The following is a 22,047-nucleotide window of genomic DNA, read 5'->3' on the forward strand; positions in this document are numbered from 1 at the left end:
CACATGAGCGTTAATGTTGGCCATGATCATCCCCATCCCTATTTCCCATCCAAACGATAAAAATGTTAAAAGTTTGCTCGATGCTCCTTTGAGCCTTCGTTGTTGTGGTCCTTGATGGAAGCCTCAAATCTCCGCCGTGCCTATGTCGCTATCGTGCCCCTCGGTTTTTGCAAGTAGAAATTTTTGATTGGGCTAGGCAGCCATGTGTGGCTCCATTGAAATTGGCTCCTCGTTATATTGTTCACCTCCTCCCTATTTGGTGGGGAGGGTTTTTCTTTCTGTGTGAAAGTGGTTTGGTAATTGAGTAGGGTGGTCGATTTTCATCTTCTCTCCATACCCACTCGGCAGCACATGAGCGGTAATGCTGGCCATGCTTGTCCCAAGAGGCATATGTGAACAATTCCCCTTCTGCTCTAAGTTCTCAAAGTTGTATGGGTTGTTGTGGTGTGGCTCCCTATGACAACTAACCTCTTCATTGTTCAGCTGTTTATGGTGCTAGTTTCTTGTGCTTGTACTCTTTCTATGTTGGTATTGTCAGTTGAGATGCATACATTTAAGAGGGACGTGGAAGGGTTTTGGTTGTAAACCACCTACCCTCCCTCTTGCTTTCTTTCTTTGTCGGGCAATGTGAGGCGATGTTCTCCTTATTGTAAAGTTAAGGGTTGGCATTCCTTTCAAAGTGCACATCATTTGTGGTTACGTTGGCTTTGAGGTTTTGATAGATGTGTTGGCCCATATGTTAGATCGAGTGGTCAGCTTTTTCCTTGCATCTTGCGTGGCTAGCAAGATTTTGCGGTTGGAAATGTTAAGTCACAACATTTATGGGCATTTGTTGTTTCAATTTCTATGCACTTGTCGTCCAATGGGGAGGAGGCTTGGTATGTCAATGGTGGGGGCTATCTAGAAGAAGGATTTCGAGGTGGAGGTGGTCGTAGGTGAAAATTATTCATTGTCCAGTTGGAAAAGCTGTGGGAAATCTCGTAGGTTTCTTGTATGTAAGGTGCATGGGGTGCGAAGCTATCCAATCCCTCCTCCTGTTTGGATATGTTCTTGTATTGTGTAGCGAGCCTCTTGATTTTCATTTATTTCCTTCCTATGCCTTTGCATTGTAGTTGCCTCAGGCGGTCAAGTAATCAAGGTCCACCATTGCTCATGTCCGGGTGGACTCCTAGGTGGCCTCGATGCACGGCGAGGAGGGTCGGGGGGCATTTCTAAGAGAGGTTGTGGGCTCAGTTGGTCTTGTTTTATTTCCTTCTGTTTCCTTTGAATTGAGGCTGCCGCAGGTGATCATGCGATCGAGGTCCATCATTGCTACTATCCAGGTGGACTCCTAGGTGGCCTTTGTGCAAGGAGGGGAGGGTTGGGGGGCATTTGTTGTTTCAATTATTTATGTTCTCATGGTCCAATGGGGAGGAGGCTTGTTACATCGATGGTGGGGGCTATCTGGAAGAATGATTTCAAGGTGGAATGCTTCGACCTCCCTCCTTTGTGTGGAGGTGCCCACAGGGAAAAATTATTCATTGTCTAGTTGGTAAATCTGTGGGAAATCTCCTAGGTTACCTGTACGTAGGGTGCATGGGGTGCGGAGCTACCCAATCCCTCCTCCTGTTTGGATATGTTCTTGTATTGTGTAGCGAGCCTCTTGATTTGCATTTATTTCCTTCCTTTGCCTTCACATCGTTGTTGCCACAGGCAGTCAAGTGATCAAGGTCCACCGTTGTTGTTGTCTGGGTGGACTCTTAGGTGGGCTTGGTGCGTGGTGGGGAGGGTCAAGCGACATTTATAAGAGAGGTTGTGGGCTCGGTTTGTCTTGTTTTATTTCCTTCCATTTCCTTTGCATTGAGGCTACCATAGGTGATCATGCAATCAAGGTCCATCATTGCTGCTATCTGGGTGGACTCCTAGGTGGCCTCTATATGGGGAGGGGGGGGGGGTTGGGGGGAATTTCTAAGGGAGGTTGCGGGAATCAGTTTGTCTTGTATTATTTCCTTCCCTTGCCTTTGTGTTGAGGATGCCACAGGTGATCATCCAATCGAGGTCCATCGTTGCTACTATCCAGGTGGACTCCTAGGTGGCATCGATGTAGGCCAGGGAGGTTTGTATGGCCTCTCTATGATATGATTTGCAGTCGGTCGTATTTTTTTATTTCCTTCCTTTTCCTTCGCATTGAGGCTACCGCAGGCAATTAGGAGATCGAGGTCCATCGTTGCTGCTGTCTGGGTGGATTCCTAGGTGGCCTCGGTGCGGGGTGGGGAGGGTTGGGGCTCGTTTATAATATAAAGGTTGTGTGGTTGGTCATTCTCCATTTATTTCCTTTGCGTCGAGGCTGCCGCAGGCGATTGCGAGATCAAGGTCCACTATTTTTGTTGTCCGGGTGGACTCCTAGGTGGCCTTGGTGTGGGGCATGGAGGCTTTTGGAGGCATTTCTAAGGGAGTGGGTGAGTGATCGCTCATTTTCTTGTTGGTTGTGGCATGGTCACAAACTCCAAAGTGGCCTTGGTGCATTGTGGCTCGGCAGGTCTATCCATTTGTTCGCTATGTCCTTGGCATGTTGTGAGTGCTTCCTTCTTGGGATGCAAGAGGTGCAAGGCATAAAATTTTTACATGATATTTTGACATCTCTTTTTGTTAGCAGGAAAACTAGTGTCTATATAGAGCTGCTAGTCGCACTAAGGCTGGTAGCTACCTTAGAAACAAACACACTAAAAATTACTTTCATTTTCCTTTATGAGAAATAGATAAGAGATGAATAAGGAGACCAACCTCTGTCTTGCGCTTGGTTCCTTTCTTGATTCCTCTCTCTTTTGGTAGGTCTTTGCCACTCGCTTCCTTGTCTACCCAGCTTCAAGAAGTACCTGTAGAATCAAAGCAGCATAACACTATCCAAGAACATAGATCTATTATCATAAACAATATAGGACCAGATTTACATTGACCACACAAACGCATAAATCATCAATCATACAAGAATGTGGAGGAAAACTTGAATAGCTTTATTGATAATCAAGAAAGAGAAAAGATGATTACAACCAATTGTTCTAACCCAGCATCATCCTCTCAGCAAGAAAGCCCTTCTTCACCTCATGAAAAGCTTAGATCACCCAACACTATGATATTGCACCAAGAAACCAACAACACTTCCTTACAAGATACAAAATTTGAGCCTCTGGATCTTTGGGATGAGGGATCCATATATAGATGTCTGAAAGGGAGGTGAGTCAGCTTTCGAGATTTGATTAGTTTCTTCTCTCTGATAGTTCTTGATTCCACTTGGAGATTGATGATCTCTTACTCATCCTTGGTCGAATTCAGAGAGGCAAGTGTCACAGGAGAGGTTTCTGGAAGATTCCATGCTCCTCCACCTTGCAGATTGACCCTGCCATTTGTCCCTTCTCACCCATTGCACCCCATAGAAGGGTTTTTTTTACATGAATCACACCTACTGTGTGTATTTAGGTGGGATGCAATGCACTTTGCCTATGGAGCAGGTGAAATGGTCCAGTTTTGACCAGTTCTGAGTAATTTTTCATGGAGAACTTCTGGGAGATGCTGTAATCAGTTGACCTTGTTCATTTAGGGGTTGGAACAACACCTTTAGGGACTTAGGAGCCCTTGGTTTATGGATATTTATGCTTGGGGTTGCAGTGCCCAAAAATGTCTATAAGAGTTCCCCCCTAAACCATGAGGTTGTTAATCTTTTGATGTCGGGTGAAATTCTTTATCATGAGCATCCGAAGTTTTTTCGAGCTGGAAGGTGACCTGTAATAAGATACAATACAATACATTATATTCATATTGTTTTCATGATCTAGCTGAGGTGGGCATTCCCATGCTCAACTTTATAAATTCATTTTTCATGTACATAGGACAGACAATCGTCTCAGTGTAGACTGATGATTCTGGTAGAGCCATCATCCCTTACATTGGATGATTATCTGTGCAACAATGATGTACATTTGATGTCTTTATTTTCCTGAATATATATCGCAGCTCGGATAGATGAAACTAGATCTGGGGTCTTCAATCTCATTCGATCTTCACTCAAGGTACAAGTCGATCCATGTGAGAGATGTTTTGGAGTCGAACATGGAAAGACATCACTTGATTACCAGCCAATGATGTAAGTTGTTAATAGGCGTGAGAGGAATCATCGATAATGATAATGATCCTCAAGGTACTGCAGTACAATTCACGTGGTGTGAATAAGGGACTTAGCATCGAACACCGCGCAAAATATTTTGGTCGAAGGCCATTGATGTAAACCTGTCGCCAGAAGTGAGAAACTTTCCATTGAGGCATGCAAGCTTCAAAGTACTGAAAGGGTTGTTCCTAGATCAATTTCTTGGATAATGAGCTGATGTCAACAAGAAGTGATCTATCATAGGAGGGCCTTAGTGAATCCCACATCAATGACATAGAACGGAGCAAATGATTTTAATGGAGGTGAAAACGATCTGGTGATATACAGTTCAGGGTGGCGGTCATGAAAGAATGGAGCGAAAATGTATTATAGTGGGTGAGACATAGGTGAATTCTCTGAGTGACTTCTCTTGAACATATCGGTGACACTGACATGATGATTGGTAGCATTAACCCCAAATGTGGATGGTGTGATGGAACCATGGTGATGTGACCAGTGAATGGAACAACCCAACCCGACTCAGATGCGAAGTGAAAGTGTCATGTTCAAGAGTGACTTGCTACCAACAAAGTTTCTTCAAGTTTTCTTCCCAATTTTTCCCCAGTCGTTTCTGACCAGTACCTTTTTATTTTTTTCAAGCTTGAGGAGGATAACATATGGTTGTTATATAATTTTCCCTTCGGGCAAACCCATCACTATGTTTTAACGAGCCTAGTGATAGTGAAACTTGTTCTTGTCTGTTATGGACAAGTTTGTCGCTATTAGGTTTTAACGAGTGTAAAGACAAATATAACTCGGTCCTTTTCAATTTTAGAGAGTCTGAAAAGGGACGTAAAGGAAACTAAAAAATCCTTTTTCATCATCTAATCTCTTAAGTTCAAAAAAGTATAAAATAATAGAAAAGGGATGAATTTTCGGTAATTTTAATGAGCTGAACAAATCAAGCGCTCGATCTTTTTGTGTAATAATCCCTCAGGTCCAAAAATATTAAAATTTAAAGGAGGGATAGCACTTCCAGTGACTTTAACGAGCTGGAGAGGCCAATGGCTCGACAATCTTTTCATATTTTACGAGTCAGTTGAAAAGAGCTTAAAGGAGACTTGTTTTTTGAGGAACAAGTATAGATTCGGGTAGTAGCTAATTCCAGGTAAGGTTTGGAATTTTCCAATCACAGCAGTGTCACAAGGATGGCTAACAAGATCACTCTTTGCAGTTGTTCCTCAAAAGGGGTAAAAAATCAAGTGGAGGTGAATGATCGGTCAATACAGAGTGGAGGTGATGATGAGAACATGACCAAGGCTTCAAAGGCTGAAGTAATACATTCACGATGGTTATTTACCGGAAATTGGTTCATTTTTATTTTAAAATGAGCTTAAACGCTGGTGGAAACACTTTCTCATTGCTTATGTTTATTTTTTAATGAGCTTGAAGTCTGCATTAAAACTGCTCAATTAATCCAATCATATAATAAGGATGTCTCATCTAATATTCCATTTTTAAGAAGCTTGCACCTTACAAAGCTTTGCTTCACATCCTTTCTTTATGCAAGTTAGGAAACGACCAATCCTACGAGTTTAAAGGGTTAGAGGACCTACAAATTTAAAAAATAAATGGTTTCTCTTCGCTTGCATGTCAAAAGGTTTGCATGCCCCCAGGTATAGTGAAATAGAGTTTCGATGTTACCCCTCAATTTGCATACAAAACATTTGTTTTATCGGGAAAGGCCTACCTTTTTCAGGTTACCAAAGATTGTTCTATCTGTACCTCAAACAAAACACTTCTTCAGCGATGTCTACTGAAATAGACAAAGGTGAGTGGCGCAGATGCTTCCACTCACATAAATTTGACAAGGGAATCTTTTTCTAGCCTAATCCCATTTTCCTAAACAGAGGGGTGTGTCAGACTAGTCATATATCCTCCGCGGAAACCTACACTATACCCAAGGTTTTCCTGCCGAAGCAGACCAGGGTGCATGCCCCCTGGGTTTCAGTCATGCCCTCCGAATCACTCGCGCTGGTCAGGAGGACAGATGGGGATTTATGAGACATTCCTTGCATGAAAAGACCATTCAGGGTTGGTATATGACTATTTTCTATGTGTGAACCCGGGAATGAAAGCTGGTATACGAGCTTGAACACTCTTCCTTCGTGCGGAAAGCACATTACTCTAAAGAGTGAGGAGACAATGGCTCCCATGAAATAAATATAGTCTCATCCAAGGAGTAGATTATAATCCAAGGGTCCTTGGACTACCATTACATTCATGTGAACAATTTTCCTTCTCAATGTCATCGGCACATCAAGAAGGATCCCTAACGGTCGACTGGTTCCTTTGTCAAAGCCTGTTAGATTTCTCATCTCAGGTAAAAGCGATGGCGAACCAAGCGCTTTCCAAGCAGTTGAGGAAAGGATACTCACAGAAGCCCCCTCATCTATGATGGTACCAGCCATAACCATTCTATATACTTGAGCGATGATTCGGAATGGTACACTAGCCGGTAAATGGGGTCTACCTAGTAGATTCTAGTCAAAGGAAATAACCAGGCTACTTGGAGGTGGGACCAAATAGACGGCCCGGTACGAATCTGACGAATTTCCTTCCTGCTGTAAAGGAACGGGTAGACTGCCCCCATGTTCATCGGAATCTGTGCTTACCAAGAGAATTTGAACGGTGTCGTTCTTGTTTTCTTCGATGACTGTATCATCTGAAGATGGACCTTCTAAAGGCAAGACCGGGTCAACTGCCGCCTCGACCTTTTGACTTTTGTCTGGTATGGATTTATATGGTTTATATTCAATGATAGATGCTTCGGCCGACCACAAGGGCGTGTCAGCCGGATTTTCAACTAGTGACGGACTCGGCAAGAGTTTCTTGTATCCAGGAGGAAGTCGTAATGGTGAAACTGGACGGTCGTCCAAAACTCTTTTATCTTCATCTAAGAAGGGACAACGGTGGACGACATTATCACCTTCACAAAATTTACAAGGAAATTTATATTTTCCTTTTTTTCTAGGGGCTTCACTTTCACTAGTTGATGGTGTATGTTCAACATGATCGTCAAAGGTTGATGACACCAGATTGTGCAAATGAGGAGACCAGTCCCTTAAGATCTGAGGGATGCAAGGACAATATCGATGATAGTGGTCTCCTTTGCAAATGACACATGGCGATTTTGGCCTGGTCGGTGCAGTGTGTGGATTTTCGCTAGACGATGCTTGGTTGCCCCTTTTCGCCTTTGGCTCCCTCTTCTTCTTCTCTTTCTTCTTCTTCTCTTTCTTCTTCTCAGTTACTTGATTTTGGGCTTTACCAGATTCATCAAGCGAAGAGGAAGGAGGAGAGGAAGAATTGGACTAAGTAGAGGGTTGGGGGGTAACTCTAATATCGTTTAGTTGCTGACTTGACTGTTCAGGAATCACGGTATTCTGAACGACAGAAGTCGAGAAGAGCCATACGGGCAAGCCGATTGTCAATCCTGGAAGAGACAATGTGGCCATATGGGGTGCACCAACATCTCCCCATGAGGAGAAGGGACTAGGATTTCCTCCAAGGGGAAATCCTTGGTTGGTGGACTCCATTTTTCTCAACTTAAGATCAACGTAGGAAAGGTGATGATTATTCTGTTTAAAATAAATTTTAGATGCTTTGACACAACTTGTTTTTTCAATTTTTAAGATTCAAGAAAAACCAAAAGACGACTCTAGTCGCCTTCGATTTTTAATGAGCCTGAAGTGACAAGTGCTCAGATGGACCTTTTCCGTTAAGGAGTCTGAAAAGGAACGAAAGGGACTGCTATAGAAATCTAGACAGAGGGATTACCAAACGAATCACAAAACTGCGGAATACTTTTTACGGTACGGCAGTCAATCTTCCCGAATGCTGTGTTCAGTGCATTGCGATCGATAGGGCGGCAGACACGACTTCCTATGGATAAAGGATAAATCCTATTGTGGTCTCCCACAATATACTCGATGGTACGTGGGAGCACAAGTCCGTACTAGCACTTATCGTCTCAAAGTGGAGGAATCACCCAACCAATAGTGAAAAAAATAGTTACGAGGCTTTACGACGCCTGAATACGTCTCTAGCCTAGACTTCTAGATGTTGTGCGTTAGGTTCCAAAGCATTTTTAGATTCATTAAATTTATTTTATGGTTGATATTTCTTAAGAAATTTTCCTTTCAGGTTCACCGCGTGATGTAGATGTACAATTCCTAAAATGTAATCTAAGATGATAAACAATCATTTAATCTTCTTTCTGCAATGAAAATCCTAGCTACTAAGGAATGAGAGATGGCGTTCTTTCAACAAAGAGCACAGAGCACACACTATATGCATTGTCTTAAATCAAGCCAACAAATAGTATAAATGAAAATGCACATGCATGTATTTGTTTTCAGCCTTCTTAATGTATGAATGATAAAAAGAAAGCTAAGAGAAAATATGAACTATTTTCCAAAGCGACAATTAATAACAAGTTCCTTTTCAAAACAAAATGAGGACAATGATGACACTTTGTTATTTGGAATTGAAAACTTGCTTTCGACACTTGGAAAACTGCTAACTCAAATCAAATATAAGAGTAACAGTGTAATCGACTATAAAGAACAATCAGATCCTCTTCTATGACTGAAAACGACACTTGCGACACTTTCAAATCAAGAAACGATAGTACAATTATGTTACTTCTTTGTAAATGAGAACTGAAAATGACTCAAAAATACATAAAAACATTTACAGTTCTTTGCACAATGGAGGTGGAATAACAAAAAGCAAATGGGTTTCAAACAGAGGTGTACTGACTACAGGCAGTAAAACTCCTGAATAGAGCTGAAAAGAGTGAACACAGAAACCAAAATTTAGGAACAAGGCCTTGTCTGATCAGCGCACCTGTAACACAATGACACTGAAATGCAATGCACCTACTACACTTGGGAAGTGCGATGCATTTGAAGTTCACATAACAGACAGTGCGCTGGACTAGGGACGAGACTTTGATTGGGTTCTGGGTCACAGTTTGCAGTTCAGTTCAGGGATTTAGGCCGAGCAAGTGGTAATCAGTAAATCAATCATAGGGGTAGATCTAAGGAGGTTACTAGAGCCACCATGAGGGCAATTAGAAAGCTTGTAAATAAATCATTTAATTCATAAACAAAACCTGGAGATTGACTGAAGCAGCGTTGATCTACTTTTAACTTGCATAGCAAATGCGGTTCGAAGGCTATTTGGCTTGACTTCAGGCTCCGTCTGTAAGTTTATAAAGTAAACAAATGTAGATGAACAAACAATCTACTCACTCCCCAGTCGAGTCGTCGTTTTTTTATCGAGAAAACTAGTGTCTATACAGAGCTGGTAGTCCCACTAAGGCTAGTATATATCTTAGAAACAAACACACTAAAAACTACTTTCGTTTTCCTTTATGAGAAATAGATAAGAGAAGAATAAGGAGACCAACCTCTGTCTTGCGCTTGGTTCCTTGCTTAATTCCTCTCTCTTCTGGTAGGTCTTTGCCACTCGCTTCCTTGTCTACCCAGCTTCAAGGAGTACCTGTAGAATAAAAGCAGCATAACACTATCCAAGAACATAGTTCTATTATCATAAACAATATAGGATCAGATGTACATTGACCACACAAACGCATAAATCATCAATCATACAAGAATGTGGAGGAAAACTTGAATAGCTTCATTGATAATCAAGAAAGAGCAAAGAGGATTACTACCAATTGTTCTGACCCAGCATCATCCTCTCAGCAAGAAAGCCCTTATTCACCTCATGAAAAGCTTAGATCACCCAACACTATGATATTTCACCCAGAAACCAACAGCATTTGCTTACAAGATACAAAATTCCAGCCTCTGGATCTCTGGGATGAGGGATCCATATATAGATGTTTGCAAGGGAGGTGAGTCAGCGTTTGAGATTTGATTAGTGTCTTCTCTTTGATAGTTCTTGATTCCACTTGGATATTGATGATCTCTTACTCATCCCTAGTCGAATTCAGAGAGGCAAGTGTCACAGGAGAGGTTTCTGGAAGATTCCATGCTCCTCCACCTTGCGGATTGACCCTGCCATTTGTCCCTTCTTTCCCATCACACCCCATATAACGGTTTTTTGACATGCATCGCACCTACTATGTGTATTTAGGTGGGATGCAACGCACTTTGCCTATGGGGCAGGTGAAATGGTCTAGTTTTGACCAATTCTAGGTAGTTTTTCATGGAGAACTTCTGGGAGATGCTGTAATCAGTTGACCTTGTTCTTTTAGGGGTTGGAACAACACCTTTAGGGACTTAGGAGCCCTTGGTTTATGGAAATTTATGCTTGGGGTTGTAGTGCCCAAAAACGTCTATAACACTTTTACTTGATGGGTGTTCAGGTTAGCTTTTGGTAAGAGAGTGCCCGGAATGCCCTTTGAAGTGGGAGGGTGCTACCTGGTTGATCCTACTAGTATTCATATGCTTGTCTCAAAGATTAAGCCATGCATGTCTAAGTATGAACTAACTCAGGCTGTGAAACTGTAGATGGCTCATTAAATCAGTTATAGTTTTTTTGATAGCACCATACTACTCGAATAACCATAGTAATTCTAGAGCTAATACGTGAACCAAGTCCCAAATCTTTGGAAGGGATGCATTTTTTAGATAAAAGGCCAGTGCGGGCTTGCCCACTTCTTCGGTGAATCATGATAACTCGATGAATCACATAGCCCTTGTGCTAGCGATGCTTCATTCAAATTTCTACCCTATCAACTTTCGGTGGTAGGATAGAGGCCTACCATGGTGGTGACAGGTTACAGAGAACTAGGGTTCGATTCCGGAGAGGGAGTCTGAGAAATGGATACCACATCCAAGGAAGGCAGCAGGCGTGCAAATTAGCCAATCCTGACATGGGGAGGTAGTGACAATAAATAACAATATTGGGCTCATCGAGTCTAGTAATTATAATGAGTACAATCTAAATCCCTTAACGAGGATCCATTGGAGGGAAAGTTTGGTGCCAACGGCCGTGGTAATTCTAGCTCCAATACCATATATTTGATTTGTTGCAGTTAAAAATCTCGTAGTTGGATCTTGGGTCATAAAGATCGGTCCGCCTACTCGATGTGCACTTTCCCTTCTGTCCCTTTTGTTGGTGGCGTGCTCCTGGCCTTAATTGGCTAGGTTGTGGCTCTGGTGTTGTTACTTTGAAAACGTTAGAGTGCTCAAAGTAAGCTTATGCTCTGAATACATTAGCATGGAATAACATGATAAGGGTCTGGTCCTATTGTGTTGGCCTTCGGGACCGGAGTAATGATTAATAGGGACTGTCGGGGGCAATCGTATTTCATTGTCAAAGGTGAAATTCCTTGATTTATGAAAGACAGACCACTGCGAAAGCATTTTCCAAGGATGTTTTCATTAATCAACAATGAAAGTTGGGGGCTCGAAGATGATAAAATACCATCCTAGTCTCAACCATAAACAATGTCGACCAAGGATTGGCAGATGTTGCTTTAAGGACTCTGCCAACACCTTCTGAGAAATCAAAGTGTTTGGGTTCTCGGGGGGGTATGGTCACAAGGCTGAAACTTAAAGGAATTGACAGAAGGGCACCACTAGGAGTGGAGCCTGCGACTTAGTTTGACTCAACACGGGGAAACTTACCAGGTCTAGACATAGTAAGGATTAACATATTGAGAGCTCTTTCTTGATTCTATGGGTGGTGGTGCATGGTCGTTCTTAGTTGGTGGAGCAATTTGTCTTGTTAATTCCGATAACGAATGAGACCTCAACCTTCTAACTAGCTACACAAAGGTTCTCCTTCATGGCCAGCTTCTTAGATAGACTATGGCCATTTAGGCCATGGAAGTTTGAGGCAATAACAGGTTTGTGATGCCCTTAGATGTTTTGGGCCACATGCGTGCTACACTGATGTAGCCAACAAGTTTTTCTTCCTGGTTTGAGAGGATCAGGAAATATTCTGAAGTTGCATCGTGATGGGGATAGACCATTACAATTATTGGTCTTCAATGAGGAATTCCTTGTAAGCACGTGTCATAAAATCATGTTGACTATGTCCCTGCCCTTTGTACACACTTCCCATCGCTCCTACCAATTGAATGATCCGATGAAGTGCTCGGTTTGCGTCGACGATGGTGGTTCACTGCCATTGACGTCATGAGAAGTTCATTGAACCTTATCATTTAGAGGAAGGAGAAGTCATAACAAGGTTACCATAGGTGAACCTGTGGTAGGATCATTGATAGCAGGGGTTTTCTTTTTTGGTTCGGGTTGGTTGGGTTTCAATTGCAATGTGGGACTGTGTGGTGTGTCTCTAGGGGAGCGGGTTTGGTGTTTGGCGGGAACATTGTTGGTTTCTTGTCTTGAGGTAACGCTTGTTTTTTCATGTGTGTGCTTGCAAGCCATGCTTGTGCTTGTCCCACCCATCCTTTGTTTTTCTTTCCCCCAATGTGTTTCTATAGGGGGTTCAGAAGCTTGTTTCTTGGGATCCCTTCCGACGATCTGTTTGGCCGGGCATGGTTGCTACAGTTGAGGTGCTTGGGAAATACGATGGATAAATTTAGACTCATTTGTAGTGGCGGTGCTTGGTCTTTTATTTGTTGGAAGGCATGGGCCAAGGGTGTGGGCTTCCATAGTTTGTTCTCTCGAAAAGGCGGCGGTGGTTGATGTGTTTCTTGGGTGAGATGTTTTTGCTAGTGGTTGGGTCGCGGGAGTGGTCGCCTACGCGCCTGGTAGCTCAAACCTTCCGTGAGGGGAATTTTTCAAGGTGGGGTGAGTATGGTATGGATGAAGAGTGGTTCAACCCATTGGGTTGGCCACCCTAGTCCTCCCGACCATTCCTCAACATGCCCTTGCGAAAGGGTTGGGTGTCCAGGTAATGGAAAAACCCTCCCTCGATCTGAGCTCCATCAAGATCACAATTTTCCCCATCGATGGGCATGAGGGTGGAAATCTTATCTCATTCCTTTGCCATCAAGGGAATTCCTCGTCCTCTCGTGAGCCACTCCCCTTCTAAGGGAAAAATAAGTAGCGGGTTATGTCTTTGTTCCTCCCTTTGGATTTTGGGTTTTTTGTGGGACTTGGTCATTTCTTTGTTTCACGGTGTGCACTTTGCAGATGCACCTCTCTCTAGTGGCCTTGTACCATCGAAGTATTTGTGGCCCTGTGGATTTCTCTAGCATTGAGTGTTAGCCCATGACAACTCCTCTTTGGAGTTTGATTCTTGACCCCCGTTGGCTTTCTCGCTGGAAAGGTTGTTGGTTGTTTTGTACCTGGAGGGGTGCAATAGCAAGGTGGGTTTGTTATTAGTACTATATTTGTCATTTGAAGCCTTATGCATGGTTGGGGTGTTTTTTTACCTCTCAGTAACATGCTCTAGACACTAGTGTCATCGTGACCCTTGTCTTTTCTAATGGTCAAGTTTAGGTTGTGATTTATTTGCTTGGCTGTTTGATTGGTGTTTGTTATGTTGTAAAGCTAGAAAGGGTGTTGTGCCATAATGTATGTGGGAGGGTGTGAAGGGGTGGGAGGCTTTTTGATTGGGTGCCTTGTTTGATTTCTTTTTGGTTAGCGGACGTCTACTCGATGTGCTATTGAGCTTCTCTCTTTTATTGGGATCTTTGTTTCTTTGGTGTTGTTTTCTTTCCTTCTTCCTTTTTCCCCTAGCTTTATGGAGAAGAGGTGGGATTGTTGTGGATTGGTGTTTAGGAAGGACGAAAAGTGGTGAAATTTCCTGGGGTGGCCACCCTAGTCCTTCTTGATCGTCGTCCCCTACAGTTACCCCCTTTTTGCAAAGGCACGGGGTTTGGGAAGCTTGTTCTCTGTTTGAGCCTCCCCTTGTGAGCCATTAGCCACGTTTTATGTCTCTTGCTTTCATGTTTTTTTCTTCCCTTCTTGCTTTTGACCCCTAGCTTTACGGAGAAAAGGTGGGATTTCTGTGGATTGGTGTTCAAGGAGGACGAAAAGCAGTGCGAGTTCTGGGGGTGGCCACCCTATCCCTTCTCGATCGTCATCCCCTGTAGTTCCCCCCTTTTTGCAAAGGCACAGGGTTTGGGAAGCTTGTTCTCTATTTGAGCCTCCCCTTGTGAGCCAGTAGACATGTTTGATATCTCTCTTTCTTTCATGTTGTTTTCTTCCCTTCTTCCTTTTTCCCCCTAGCTTTTCGGAGAAAAGGTGGAATTGTTGCGGATTAGAGTTTGGGAAGGACGAAAGGTAGTGCGAGTTCCCGGTGTGGCCACCCTAGTCCTTCTTGATCATCGTCCCCTGTAGTTCCCCCCTTTTTGCGAAGGCATGGGGTTGGGGAAGGTTGTTATATGTTTGAAGCCTCCCCTTGTGAGCTGGTAGCCATGGTTGATATCCCTTTCTTTCATGTTGTTTTCTTCCCTTCTTCCTTTTGGCCCCTAGCTTTACGGAGAAAAGGTGGGATTGTTGTGGATTAGTGTTCGGGAAGGAAAAAATGCATTGCAAGCTCCCAGGGTGGCCACCCTAGTCCTTCTCGATCGTCGTCCCCTTCAATTCCCCTAGGGGCTTGGGAGGGTTGTGCTTTGTTTGAGCCTCCCCTTGTGAGCCAGTATCCACGTTTGATGTCTATTTCTTTCACCTTGTTTTCTTCCCTTCTTCCTTTCGATTCCTAACTTTACAGAGAAAAGGAGGAATTGTTGTGGACTGGTGTTTGGGAAGGATTAAAAGCAGTGTGAGCTCTCGGGGTGGCCACCCTAGTCCTTCTCGATTGTTGTTCCATGCATTTCCCCCATTTTTGCAAGGGCGTGGGGCTTGGGGAGATTGTTCTTTGTTTGAGCCTCCTCCTGTGAGGGGGGTAGACACCTTTGTTTCTCTTTCTTTCATGCATTTTTCTTCCTTTCCTCCTTTTGGCCCTTAGCCTTACATTTGTTGTGGGGGGTGCCCCTATTCAGTGTTGTGGTGGATTTTTCGGTAATACATGGAAACGACTCTCGACAATAAATATCTCAGCTCTTAGTACGATGAAGAACGTAGCAAAATGTGATACTTAGTGTGAATTGCAGAATCCCATGAATCATCGAGTTTTTGAGTGAAATTTGCGCTTGAGACCTCGGTCGAGGGCACATCTATTTGGGTGTCACATCCCATTCAAACACGCTCCCTACAATATGTTAGGGAGCAGCAGAGCTGGTCATCTGTGCCCAATGTGGTGCAGTTCATTGAAATACCTCAAGCAATGTTTCGTGGCGTGCATCGGCAAGCAGTGATCTTGTCCCCTTGGATGGGCAGTCGGCGTTAGCTGATGTGGGCTTTGTGTGGCATCGCTCGAACATGCTTTGCTCTCTTGTCCTCCCATCAAGTAGGGTAGATTTAGCTCCAACTTTCCAACCTCAGCTCAGGCAAGAACACCTGCTGAGTTTAAGCATATAATTAAGTGGAGGAAAATAAACTTACAAGGATTCCCCTAGTAACGGCGAGCAAACTGGGAAGAGCCCAGCGTGAAAATCGGGTAGCACCGTCGCCTGAATTGTAGTATGTAGAAGCATCCTTAGCGGTGGACATGGGCCAAGTCCCTTAGAAGGGGGCGCCTGAGAGGGTGATAGCCCCGTCATGCCGGGACCCTGCCGCATCATGAGGCATTGTCAGCAAGATGGGTTGTTTGGTAATGCAACCCTAATTGGGTGGTAAATTCTGTACAAGGCTAAATACGGGCGAGAGACCGATAGCAAACAAGTACCATGAGGGAAAGATTAAAAGGAATTTGAAAGGAGAGTTAAAGAGTGCTTGAAAGTGACAAGAGGGAAGCGGATGGAGGCTGTCGATGCGTCTCGGTCGGATGTGGAATAGCTCAGGCTAGTCTGCCTCTCGACTTGAGGTGCAAACCGAAATAGGTTGTTGCATCGTCACAAGTGCGGGTGGGTTCCTACCTGTCGGTTTGCCATTACGGTGGTCAAGGAATGAAGCATGTGCCCTTGTGGCGAGTTGTGTGCACCTGCACACTCATGGTGTTGAAAGCTTGCAAGGCGCAAGGAAGCTGATGGGCAAGATCCCCTCTCTGGGGGGGTGCATCATCGACCAACCTTGAGCTTATGCGAAGGGTTCGACTGCTAGCACACCTGTTGGGACCTCAAAGATGGTGAACTATGCTTGAGCAGGGCGAAGCTAGAGGAAACTTTGGTGGAGGCTCATAGCGACACTGACGTGCAAATCATTCGTCTGACTTGGGTATAGGGGCGAAAGACTAATTGAACCATCTAGTAGCTAGTTTCCTCCAAAGTTTCCCTCGGGATAGTTGGAGCTCACGTGCAAGTTTTATCAGGTAAAGCAAATGATTAGAGGCATCGGGGGCGTAACACCCTCGACCTATTCTCAAACTTTAAATAGGTAAGAGGGTGAGGCTGCTCCATTGAGCTATGCCATGGAATCGAGAGCTCCAAGTGGGCCATTTTTGGTAAGCATAACTGGCAATGTGGGATGAACCAAAATTTGAGTTACGGTGTCGAATTGTACGATAACATAGATCCAAAAAAGGGTGTTGGTTGATTACGATAGCAGGACGGTGGTCATGTAAGTTGAAATTCACTAAGGAGTGTGTAACAACTCACCTACCGAATCAACTAGCCCCAAAAATGGATGGCATTAAAGCGCGCAACCTATACTCGACTGTCAGAGCAATTGCCTAGCTCCGATGAGTTGGAGGACGTGGGGGTCATCGAGAAACCTCGGGCATGAACTTGGGTGGATCATCCCCCAGTGCAGATCTTGGTGGTAGTAGCAAATATTCAAATGAGAACTTTGAAGACTGAAGTGGGGAAAGGTTCCATGTGAACAGAACTTGGACATGGGTTAGTCGATCCTAAGAGATGGGGAAGCCTTGTATCAAGGGTGCACTCTGCATGACCATTGAAAGGGAATCGAGTTAATATTCCCAAATTAGGACATGGCAGCAGGCGGAAATGTTAGGAAATCCAGAGATGTCGTCAGGGGCCCTGGGAAGAGTTATCTTTTCTTTTTAACAGCTTGCCCACCTTGGAATCAGCTCACTAGGAGACAGGATCCAGTAGCTGGAAGAGCACCGCACATCTTGTGGTGTCCAGTATGCCCTCGGTGGCCCTTGAAAATCTAGAGGACTGAGTACTGTTCATGCCCAGTCATACTCATAACTGCATCAGGTCTCCAAGGTGGAAAGCCTTTGGTTAATAGAACAATGTAGGTAAGGGAAGTCAGCAAAATGGATCTGTAACTTCGGGAAAAGGATTGACTCTGAGGGCTGGGCCTAGGGGTCTACGACCTCAACTCGTGGGCTGTCGGCAGTCTGTCCGAGCTGCTCTCGCGGTGAGGGTAGGAAATCACATGCTGATTGGGCTACGGGCGTAGAATGCCCCATGCTGGGGGCTTTTCCCTAGGGATCGAACAGTCGACTCAGAACTGGTACAAACAAGGGGAATCCAACTGTTTAATTAAAAAAAAGCATTGCAATGGTCCTTGTGGATGCTGACATAATGTGATTTCTGCCCAGTGCTCTGAATGTCAAAGTGAAGAAATTAAACCAAGTGCGGGTAAACGGTGGGAGTAACTATGACTCTCTTAAGGTAACCAAATGCCTCGTCATCTAATTAGTGATGCACATGAATGGATTAACAAGATTCCCACTATAACTATCTGCTATCTAGTGAAACCACAGCCAAGGGAACGGGCTTGGCAGAATCAGCGGGGAAAGAAGACCCTGTTGAGCTTGACTCTAGTCCGAATTTGTGAAATGACTAGAGAGGTGTAGAATAAGTGGGAGCCATTTTCGGTGCAAGTGAAATACCACTACTTTTAACTTTATTTTACTTATTCCATGGGGCAGAGATGGGGCACTACCCCTATTTTTTGCCCTAAGGCACATTTTGGTGGGTTGATCTGGGTGGAAGACATTGTCAGGTGGGGAGTTTGGTTGGGGCGGCACATCTGTTAAAAGACAACGCAGGTGTCCTAAGATGAGCTCAATGAGAACAGAAATATCGTGTGGAACAAAAGGGTAAAATCTCATTAGATTTTTATTTTCGGTACGAATACAAATCGTGAAAGTGTGGCCTATCGATCCTTTATATTTTCAGAATTTGAAGCTAGAGGTGTCATAAAAGTTACCACAGGGATAACTGGCTTGTGTCAGCCAAGCATTCATAGCGATGTTCCTTTTTGATCCTTCGATGTCGGCTCTTCCTATCATTGTGAAGTAGAATTCACCATGTGTTGGATTGTTCACCCACCAATAGGGAACGTGAGCTGGGTTTAGACTGTTGTGAGACAGGTTAGTTTTACCCTACTAAATGAACCACACCACAATATTAATTCAATTTAGTACGAGAGGAACCATTGATTCACACAATTGGTCATCGCGCTTGGTTGAAAAGCCAGTGGCATGAAGCTACCATGTGTCGGATTATGACTGAATGCCTCTAAGTCAGAATCCATGCTAGAAGTGGTGCATGTCACGCTTCGACTATATCTCAACCCATAATAGGGGCATTGCTTTTACGCCCCTAGGGGCTCGTGTCATTTGCAAAACATGATCATGAAACATCTCATTCGAGGCAGCTTTGAAGTTCAATTCCAAATGATCATTGAGAAGAATCCTTTGTAGACGGCTTAAATATGCGACGGGGTATTGTAAGTGGCAGAGTGGCCTTGCTACCACGATCCACTGAGATTCAGCCCTTGGTCGTTGTTACATAGTAATTTGTCACCGTCCCTGTTAACGCTTCTCCCGCATATTGGAGGACTTATTCCAGGACCTGTGAGAAGTGACATAACCTGAAAACACTTGCATTGTATCCCCTTGAGTATGTACTTCATATGCCCTGAAGACACCTTCTGCAAAATATCCATAAAAATAGCCCTTTTTCCAATGGCGTGGTTCCACTGTGTATCACTTGCACCAATGGGGGAAATCCTCCAAAGAGGGCGTGCCAGTTGGCACTCTGTCTCAGAGTTGCACTCGCTCCAGCCCAGTTGGGTAAAGTTTTTAACAAACCAACTTATGAAGTTTCTTCCTAACCCACTCATGAACTGAATCTATATTGAGTTGGTTTGGTTTAGCTTCGAATCTCCATAGAAGGGAAGTAGTTTACCACCTCTCATGGAAGCTTCTTAGTGATAAAGCCAATCCCATGAATATTGTGGATGATCCTAAGTCCTTCCCCTCCATCTATAAAAGCTTGTCCTTTTGCCTTTGACAAGCTAGTGATAGGGAGAGTCTCCAAGTTCCAAATTCTAAGTCCCAAAGTCTGAGAATTGCCAATTTCATGCTACAAGGAGCCTTATTCATTCCCATGAGGCTAAATCTTAAGTGAGGAGATTCTTGTTCAAGTAACCAAGGAGAGAGAGGCTTGTTCCCCATTCCCAACAAGCTTTGCAAGGCATGTGTTACTGATCGCCCAGCCAAAGGAGGATTTGACATCAGAACTATGGTTGTATTCTTCTTTGTTGTTTATCAATAATATACGACTATCATTATGGTTCCACTCTTATTGTCTTTGTAATGATGTTTGAGTTATATCCTTTCTGACTGATATATGATTGAGTTTTATGCTTGTATTTGTGTCGTTATTTGCATGTGTAGGTGTCCGTTCATGAGGATCGTGGGGATTGTGACCAGCCGGAGCAAAGGAATGGGAGCGACTACTCTTCTACAAGTATTAGTGTTGGAATCTAGGTAGGCCCTCATCATTGGTCTTTGATTTGCAATTAGGAACCTACGTGTTAGCGTTGTTTGATTGTTGCTAGACCCCATTTGGGCTAGTAGGGATCGCCTCTGTCCACAGAGGGGATTTACCTCCACAACAGTCACCTCGATTCAAAGCTTCGCTCTTGCCACAATCAAATCCGGACAACCCTCCCGCTCTCGCACCTTTGCCTCTTCATCCAGATGACATTTTTTTATTGCTTGGGGGCTGGGAATTTGGGGTTTCCACACCGCAACAGAAAAGATGCTGAAGCTCAGGAAAATAAGGGTTTCCATGTCACGCTCTGGCACCCAAAATTTTGGGATTTCCATGTCGCACCTCGACGCCCAAAATTTTTGGGTTTCCATGTCACACCTTGGCGCCCAAAATTTGGGGTTTCCACGTTATGACGAAAAAGGCACCCAAGCATGGGAAAAATTGGGGTTTCTATGTCATGCCCTGGCACCCAAAATTTGGGGTTTCTACCCGGCACCTAAAATTTCGGGGTTCCGCCTGATGCAAAAAAAAATTGGGGTTTCCATGTCACACCCAAAATTTGGGGTTTCCACCCAGCACCTAAAATTTGGTGCTTCTGCCCGGAGCAAAAAAATTTGGGGTTTCCATGATGCGCCCAAAATTTGGGGTTTCCAAGTCGTGCCTTAGCACCCAAGCTAGGGAAACTTGGGGTTTCCATGTCGCGCCACGACTGAAACCAGTGGCGCCCAAGCCTGGGGAAACTCGAGGTTTCCATGTCACGCCCTGACGCCCAAGCCTAGGGATACTCGGGGTTTCTATGTCCCGCCCTTGATGGAACCATGGGTTTCCGCATTTTATGGCATGATGGAAATGCGGGGTTTTCAAAAATTCCCTAACACGGGGAACTTGGGGTTTCCATGATGATGAAAACCAGCTTGCAAGTCTCGGGAACTTGGGGTGTTTTGAAACCACTGCCCAAGTCTAGGGAACTCGCGATTTCCATGTCGCGGCGCGGCTGGAACCACTGACGGAAACCACCCAAGTCTTGGGAACATGGGGTTTCCATGTCGCGGCACACCCTGAATTGCCCTAGAGTCTGTGGAACTTCAGATTTCCATGTCATGGGGCGATGAAAAGCAACCAAAGTCTGGGGAACTCAGGGTGTCTATTTCGCAGCGCGATGGAAACTGCTACCCAAGTCAGTGGACTTATGAGGTTTCCATTTCACGTCACAACAAAAATTTCTACTGAAGTCTGGGAAACGCGGGGTTCCCATGTTGCTCATGCCACGGCTATAACTGCCACCCAAGTCTGGGGAGCTTCAGGTTTCCATGTCATCACGCGACAGGGAATGACCACCCAAGTTTGGGGAGCTTCAGGTTTCCATGTCATCGCGACAGGGAACGACTACTCAAGTATACCAAACACAGGGCTTTCTATTCTGTGGCATGACAAAAACTGCCCAATTATGGGAAACTCGGGGTCTTGCAAGTCCCGCCATGACAGAAATCGTGGCCTCAGTGCAGGGAACTCTGGTTTCCATGCTACGGAATGACAGAGAACCACCTAAGTCTGTGGAACCCCGTGGCTTCTGTTTCGTGGCATGAGTGAAATCGCCTAATTCTGAGAACCTCTAGGGTCTCCATCTCCCGCCCAGGCAAAAACCGTGGCCCCGGTGTGGGGAACTTGGGTTTCCATGTCACAACATGACCGAAATCGCCAAATTTTATGAAACTCATGGTTTCCATGTTGCGAAATGATGAAGAACCACCCAAGCTTTGCGAACACGGGGTTTCCATTTCGCGGTGGGGTGGAAACCGCTTGTCTGGTCGGTCATTGGAACTTGGGGTGTCCATGCCTCGTTGCAATGGGATCCATCCAAGTGTCGGGAAAGCAGGGTTTCCCTGCCCCGCTGTGATGACAGCTGCCCAAGTGCACGAAATCTAGGGTTTCCATGTCCAATCACACTGAAAACCTCTACAACATACATGGGGGGGTGGGAGCAAGGGTGTTAGGTATTCGAGTCAAGAGCATCCAAGAGAGTCAAAAGGCTAAACCCATAGTATGAGTGCCTACGTTTGGTTATATGTGACTTGGGTGAGCATTCGGTTATATGCAGAGACTTGGCACGACATTCGCTTATGCGCGACAGTGATGTGCGCACTCATAGTAGGTGCGTCATGTTGGGCATGGCACACACCACTTGATACCTACACAATGTGCGAGTCACCGACGAAAGGGGCGTAGGTGACCCTTGTTG

The 22,047-nt window shown here is 44.6% G+C and overlaps 2 non-coding genes and 1 pseudogene across 2 annotated transcripts; all 3 read left to right on the forward strand.

Moving 5' to 3' along the window:
- Positions 1-10,569: 10,569 nt before the first annotated feature.
- Positions 10,570-12,382, forward strand: LOC149152351 (18S ribosomal RNA; annotated as a pseudogene).
- Positions 12,383-15,087: 2,705 nt separating this feature from the next.
- Positions 15,088-15,241, forward strand: LOC149152352 (5.8S ribosomal RNA). Its single transcript, XR_016263985.1, has one exon. It is a non-coding gene; the product is annotated as a 5.8S ribosomal RNA (ribosomal RNA).
- Positions 15,242-15,486: 245 nt separating this feature from the next.
- On the forward strand, positions 15,487-18,820 carry LOC149152353 (25S ribosomal RNA). Its single transcript, XR_016263920.1, has one exon. It is a non-coding gene; the product is annotated as a 25S ribosomal RNA (ribosomal RNA).
- The last annotated feature ends 3,227 nt before the right edge of the window (positions 18,821-22,047 follow it).

Source organism: Pinus tabuliformis, chromosome 9 (genome assembly GCF_031772625.1).
Source record: "Pinus tabuliformis cultivar Carrire ecotype Pingquan chromosome 9, CPIR1, whole genome shotgun sequence".
Lineage (NCBI taxonomy): Eukaryota > Viridiplantae > Streptophyta > Pinopsida > Pinales > Pinaceae > Pinus > Pinus tabuliformis.